This window comes from Gorilla gorilla, chromosome 1, assembly GCF_029281585.2.
Source record: "Gorilla gorilla gorilla isolate KB3781 chromosome 1, NHGRI_mGorGor1-v2.1_pri, whole genome shotgun sequence".
NCBI lineage: Eukaryota > Metazoa > Chordata > Mammalia > Primates > Hominidae > Gorilla > Gorilla gorilla.
The window spans coordinates 78,240,345-78,247,674 of record NC_073224.2 but is presented as its reverse complement, the minus strand read 5'-3'; the positions used below and the strand labels follow the sequence as shown (position 1 = coordinate 78,247,674).

Genomic DNA, 7,330 nt, shown 5'->3' with positions numbered 1-7,330 from the left:
GGGCGCCGGGGAGGGCTGCAGGTGTTCTATTCCCACCCGGCTTGCAGCGCAAGGAGGGGAATCGCCTGACACCTTCCCCTTCTCCTCTGCCCCGCTTCCTTTCTCTGCTCCCACAGGTGGAAGTCACCAGCGGAAACAACCCTTCACTGTATGGAGGGCTGGGAGAGAGGGGCCAAGAGGGCCCCGGGAGAGCCACCCGGCGGCAGGCAAGGGGCGGGGCAGTCTCCCTTCCGGCTTCAGGGACCGAAGGGTGAAGGGCAAGGGGAGCTCAGGGAATGAACGAGTGCTCCCGACTAATGTTTAACCCACGACTCCGAGACTCCGACTGGTCACAGTCTTGCAGACCTCCAGGTCCTGCACAGGCGACGCAGCGCTCCACTGGCCCGGAATGCGCACCCCGGGGGAAATGGAAAGTGCCATTGAAATGTCAGATGTCACCGTCTTCATCAGCACTCTTGGAATTTTGGCCAAAGTGGCTTCTTCTTTTGCTGAGACTTGACTCACTCCCGGCAGAGGGATGATAGCGGCCTCGCCTCGAGCGTTTATCCGGCTGCAGGCGTCATTCTTGGTCGCCTGTGTGTCCAGAGCCCCCGCGCAGGAAGGGAGCGCAATTCCCACCGCGCCCGCTGGGTGGCGCTAGCGCCGCGCCGTGTCCCGGGATGAGGGGGAACCGCGCTGCCCAGTCAGTGCCCCGACGCCCCCGCGCCCCTGCCGGGCCCCGCGCGCTGCAGCCACCGCCTCTTCTCGGCTTCCTCTTGCTTTCCAGTAACTCTCCTCCTGGGGAAAAGGCTTTTCACGGAGCAGGCTGGGAGCCTACGGGGCTGGCCTCGGACTGGATGGGGGTAAGGACGGGTGGCGGCGCTCGCGCCAAGCGAACGGAGGGCTCAGGCGGCCGGTGATCAGGGCCGGGCTGCGGCCGCCGTCTGGGATGAGAGGCCCACCCAGAGCTCTGGGCCAGGGTTCGCGGCTCTCGTGCAGATGCTGGGCGGGGAGGTGTGGGGAGGGGGCTTCCCAGGCCGGGCAACCGGAGGGGAATGGGGTGTGCAGGGGGGAGGGGAGGCGTGGAGCGCCGGCCTGCAGGCACTGGGCGGCGCTCTCCAGCCTCCTCTTCTCCCGCCGGGTGCCTGGTGGCTTGGCCTCCCCTCCAGAGCTTCGCATTATCCTGGCGGGAGCCGGCTCTCTCTCCATACTTAGGACTTGACCCTTATTCCACACCCGGGCAGGGAATCATTTGCCCAATCCGAATTTGATTTTCTGCTTGTGAGAGGAGAAACTGGTGACAGTGTCGCATGGACACTGTCGGGGAAGCCGAGACGTAGACCTGGAAGCCTGTACCAGAGGCCTTGTGGACAGCTTTGGAGCATGCATCTTAAGGCACACCACCGGTTTCTGCTGCTTTGGCACAGCCACGCAGCACCTAGGATGCTTCTCTGCACGCAGCAGAGGCCTAATCCGTGCACCCTCTGACGGTGTTGGAGGGAGCTGGGGCGCAACATCAGATTAATAGCCCCTGGGCTGTTTGTATGATGTGCAGATTTCACCCTCTCATTCTTAAAGGGTGAAAGGCTGCAATTCAGAAAGGCGAGGATGGGGCCCAGGAATCTGCAATCTGCGTGGGTTTTTTTTTTTTTTTTATGGAGTCTTGCTCTGTCGCTCAGGTTGGGGTGCAGTGGCGCGATCTGTGCTCACCGCAACCTCTGTCTTCCAGGTTCAAGCGATTATCCTGCCTCAGCCTTCTGAGTAGCTGGGACTACAGGTGCATGACACCACACCTGGCTAATTTTTGTATTTTTCGTAGAGATGGGGTTTCACCATGTTGGCCAGGCTGGTCTCGAACTCCTGACCTCAAGTGATACACCCACCTTGGCCTCCCAACGTGCTGGGATTACAGGCATGAGCCACCGCGCCTGGCCAGAGTTTGCATTTTGTTGTTGTTGTCGTTTGTTTGTTTGAGACGGAGTCTCGCTCTGTGGCCCAGGCTGGAGTGCAGTGGCGCCATCTCGGCTCACTGCAACCTCTGCTTCCCAGGTTCAAGCGATTCTCCTGCCTCAGTCTCCCAAGTAGCGGGGATTAACAGGCGTGCCACCACCATGCCTGGCTAATTTTTTTATTCTTAGTAGAGACAGGGTTTCTCACGTTGGGCAGGCTGGTCTCAAGCTCCTGATCTGCCCGCCTTGGCCTCCCAGAGTGCTGGGATTACAGGTGTGAGCCACCGTGCCTGGCCTGTTTTGTTTTCTTAAATTCAGAAGTTCTGATTCAAGCCTAAACCTGCCACTTCCATTCCCAATCCTCTGAGCTTCATGAGCTCCAGCTACAGGGCTGTTAATCACAATTTCTTTAATTCTTTATATCTCTTGTGGAATTAGAGGGGTAGATGTTCTTTCTTTTTGGGAAAAACATTAGAAAATGCCTACATGTCTTTATTGAAAGAACTTAAAAACAATGTATTTCTCTAGGGTTTATTTTCCCTCATGGCTCTCAACCTTCTCAAAATATAAGGTTGGCGGATTAATTATACTGAAAGTCTTCAGTTGGATATTTTATTATCGTATTTTTAAAGTCGTGTTTTGTAATTGCCCTGACAATGTAAGGAATGATATTTGTGAGGGTGAGTCAACAACACCTTCCCTGTTGGTGTCTGCCCTCTAATAACCCCACGGGCTGGATCCCCAGCACCTGGAAGGAATCATCATGGAACGTTAATAAGGAGGAAGGCTGGTGCTGGCGCCTGGAACACTTCAGAGACAGAAAGCAGTGACTAGGCCAGACAGGCCCGTTGTTTTTGCGCTTTGAGAGAGAAGTGAGAAATGGAAAATAGTCTCTTTATCTTCTCAGCAAATACAGCCTATGCTCAGAATTTCTCCGACTTCCCATCTCTGAGATGCCGGATGCCCAGTTCCATGGAATCATGGCAAGCGAGAAACTGTCATTCATAAGAGCTCAAGAAAATGAATATTCTCTCAACTCTGTGAGGGCCAGTGGGTTCCAGGCGAGATGAGACAACTTGGTGAGCGTCGTAACTAAGCTCCCAATGCATTTAGAAGCCTCTGGATGGCCAGGGGGTGCATTCCAGCTGTGCTGGAAAAATTATATTTTGAAGTTAAATCTGGTGGTGTTTTTTCCAATATTGAATAGGCCTCAGGAAAGAGATAATACATTTCCTTCTTTGTTCAGAGGGTGCTCAACTTGCTGGAGTCATCTCTGCTATGGCTTTATTTGCCAACAACAGAGAACTTGCTCTGCAGCAGCCCCAGGCTCTCTGGGGACCCCACAGGCTGTGCAGATCCCCCACCCCAGAACCACAGAAGGAGACGGAGCAGAAGCACACCCCGTCTTCCAGGCCCAGGACAGCTGCTGACCTCCAGGACAAGGACTCTTGAAGGTTGATTTTGACTACTTACTAAGCTCCAGCTGAACCAGTTCCACTTCTTTAACCTTCCCATGATCCCTGTGAGGGGTCTGTGGTATTGCTATTTGCAAGTAAAGAAAGTGAGATTGAGGGAGGCTGAAAGACTTGGCCTCAAGTCACAATGCCCTGCTGAATGTGGTGCTGCCTCCTGGATATCCTGGGTGCTTCAACATCAACAGCTCTTGGCAAGTGAGTGGGCCACGAAGGATGGACGAGGGACATGGGGGAGCAAGCCCAGCTGCACGGTTCCAGCTCTTTCTGCCACATCACAGCTTCTGCAGTTGGGAAGCCAGAACAGTGATCTTCAGTTTGTTCGTCAAAGGGCCAAGAAATCTGTGTCCTCACCTTCTCTGCTTCAATTCTGGTGCTGCTTAAGCCGATTATCATTTCATGCCCTGAACCAAAAAATAAACTCGACAAACATCAACATTACACAGGACAGGATCTGGCCCACAGGTAAGAAAAGCACCTACAAGAGAGCTGCATGGAGCTGTGGGTGCATTTCCTGTTACCGCCAGGGCATCCCAGAATGCTGACAAAGAGAAAACTAAGACCTTCCCACTCTGATTTGTTACATGTCATAACACCAAGCAAGTGACAGAGGGGACAGTTGTGGGGCCCAGAGGAAGGTGCCTGTATCATGTAGACAAAATCCAAAGCAGCTTGTTTCAGACAAAACATTTTGCTTTGGAAACTTTTGAAACTTCCATGGCCGTTGAATATAGCAGAGATGATCTAAAAATTTTAGAAGCGGTTGAGGTACCCGTGGTAGAGGCAAGGCATGGGAGTGGTGATCTTTAAGGGTCTTGTCTTTAGTTTGAGGGCCACACACAGAGGAGGTGGGCAGAAAACTGAGGTCTCCCCAGAGCAGCTTTCCAGACCAAAAAAAAAGAAAAAATGACCAAGAAAATACCTGATATAATTGACAATGCCATGAAATGAAAAGTTTATCATAAATTCTAATAAAAACTACAATGGGCTGGGCGCAGTGGCTCGTCCCTGTAATGGCAGCAGTTTGGGAGGAGGAGGCCGGAGGATTGCTTGAGGCCAGGAGTTTGACACCAGCCTGAGGAACAAAGTGAGACCCTATCTGTATTTTAAATATATACTTTAAAAAATATTTTTAAAAAACAGCAGATGGATATCCCTACTGCATTTGAGACCTGGTTTCGGTTCGGCCTCCTCTAGGGAAGCTCACAAGCAACACTAGAATCTCAGCTCTCTCTGTTCGCTGATGTCATCTGAGATTTTTCTTTTTTTTTGGCAATGGAGTCTCGCTGCGATGCCCAGGCTGGAGTCTAATGGTATGATCTCAGCTCACTACAACCTCCGCTTCCCTGGATCAAGCAATTCTCCTACCTCAGCCTCCTCAGTAGCTGTGACTACAGGCGCGTGCCACCATGCCCGGCTAATTTTTGTATTTTTAGTAGAGACCAGGTCTCACCCTATTGGCCAGGCTGGTCTTGAATTCCTGACCTCAAATGATCCACCCACCTCGGCCTCCCAAAGTGCTGGGATTATAGGCATGAGCCACCACACCCAGCCCATCTGAGGTTTTTGTAATGTAGAGAATATACCATAGTGTTTTAAATAACCTACCTTCTTACATTTGACTGCACTCCCTTCTTCAACACACAGGTTGGGGGCAGGAGCTGCTTTTTCAATGAGAAGAATGAACAGACCTAGTGGGCGTTGCCTTTAGACCCAGGTAAGAGGAATCCCAGCCTTGGGACATTACTTTCAAGGGCCAAGCCCATAGGCCATCCTTCTAGAACATTCTCTGGGTAGCTAGGGCTTCATAAGTCACTTACTGGGTTTGTCCTCCTTGAGTGGACTGTGTTGTTGGTGTGCACACCTGTATTTCCATGGAATGGTATCTTAGTCCTGCTGCTATAACAGAATACCTGAGACTGAAAAATGTATAAACAATAGACATTTATTTCTCACAGTTCTGGAGGCTGGGAAATCCAAGATCAAGGCACCAGCTGGTTTGGTGTCTGGCGAGGGCTGCTCTCTGCTTCCAAAATGGTGCCTTGGGGCTGGGCGTGATGGCTCATACCTATAATCCCAGCACTTTGGGAGGCCAAGGCGGGCAGATCACCTGAGGTCAGGAGGTTAAGACCAGCCTGGCCAACATGGTGAAAACCCCATCCCTACTAAAAATACAAAAAATTAGCCAGGCATGGTGATGCATGCCTGTAATTCCAGCTACTTGGGAGGCTGAGGCAAGAGAATTGCTTGAACCCAGGAGGCAGAATTTGCAGTGAGCCGAGATTGCACCACTGCACTCCAGCCTGAGTGACAGAGCGATACTCTGTCTCAAAAGACAAACAAACAAAAAACCAAAATGGTGCCTCATTGCTGGATCTTCCAAAAGGGATGAACGTATGTTCTCGAATGACAGAAAAGACAGAAGGGCAGAAAGTGTCCAAACTCACTCCATCAATCCCTTTTATAAGGTGCTAATCACTCCCTAAACACCCCATCTCTTATTACTGTTGCACTGGGGATTCAGTTTCAGCATGAGTTTTGGAGGGATAGAGACATTCAAACCACAGCATTGTGCACACTCCTTTTTGTATGGAATGGCCAAGGTGCAGCTATTTGCAGAGGCTCTGACAGAGCTCTGCTGTGGAGCTGGGGTGTCCACATGCCTGTATGGAAGAACTTTCATGGCACCGGAGCCTGGTGGGAAGAGAAGTGGGCTGGGCTATAGACTGGGCACCAGGGACTATCACCTCGTGCCAGCACATTTAGTGTAGAGTTCCAGAGAGGCCACAAATTCTTCATTTGAACTGGACTCCCCAGCCTCATGTTCCTCTGCAGGCTGTAAAAGGTAATGCCAGCAGATGTTGGCAGTGCTGGAGACGCCTGGTGGGCAGAGGTTACCTGGCTGGAGTGGCAGGTGTGAGGAGATGCCTCCCAGCATAAGGAATGTGGGCTTCTGTTGGATCTCTTGTTCCAAGCCTCACACATGTTCAAGGCAGCCTGGGTATGTCTTGGCCCATTCAATCCCTCAAAGCCCTGTTTAATTCTCATCTTGCTGTCACCTATGTGGTGCCAAGAAACAAGTCACCAAAATAATGAAATGCCTACCTAAGCTTAAAAACAAAACCATGAGGTCTTTCTAAATAAATTATGAAAAAGTGCAAACTGCAGGTCCCTGTAATGATTTCAAAGACTCCGTTCCAACAATGCATTAATTTAAAAAGGGAGTATAAGGCAAAGGGGGGTGATTAGAAGAGGAAGGCAGCTGACATCAAACTGAATATACCAAGTTTCCTCCTCAAAAACGAGTGTGCATTATTTGTGGTGACCATTCTTGGTATTGTTCTATTGCGTAAAACACAGCATAGCATCACTCTTTTAGATGCCATTCATTTAATATATGGGCAAATGTACATGGTTAGGCTAGACTGGAGCGCTTGTCTACACTGCTTAAAAGAAAAGATTTACTAAAAAAATTCAAAGGACAAACGAAAGTGCAAAGGGAATGTTAGGTTTAATTAAGAAATCAGCTCTTTAAAGGGCTTAACCAGAATAATTGTTGGTATGCAAGTGGGGTTGTGAATTATAAATGAATCATCCATTCTTTGAAGAATGATCTCTTCTTGGAAAAGGATCTCTTCTTGGAAAGACTTGGGGAGCATTTTAAGTTGTTGAAGGCCAGGTGTGGTGGCTCATGCCTGTAATTGCAGCACTTTGGGAGGCCAAGGTGGGTGGATTACCTGAGGTCAGGAGTTCGAGACCAGCCTGGCCAACATGGTGAAACCCTGTCTCTACTAAAAATACAAAAATTAGCTGGGCATGGTGGCATGCACCTGTAATCCCAACTGCTTAGGAGGCTGAGTTAGGAGAATCGCTTGAACCTGGGAGGCAGAGGTTGCAGTGAGCCGTGATCGTGCCACTGCCCTTCAGCCT

At 50.5% G+C, this 7,330-nt stretch overlaps 1 long non-coding RNA gene across 1 annotated transcript; it reads left to right on the top strand.

Moving 5' to 3' along the window:
* The first annotated feature begins 609 nt into the window (after nucleotides 1-609).
* LOC134759257 (uncharacterized) lies at nucleotides 610-6,858 on the top strand. Its single transcript, XR_010135332.1, has 2 exons — nucleotides 610-842; nucleotides 5,048-6,858. It is a non-coding gene; the product is annotated as an uncharacterized lncRNA (long non-coding RNA).
* Nucleotides 6,859-7,330: the final 472 nt, after the last annotated feature.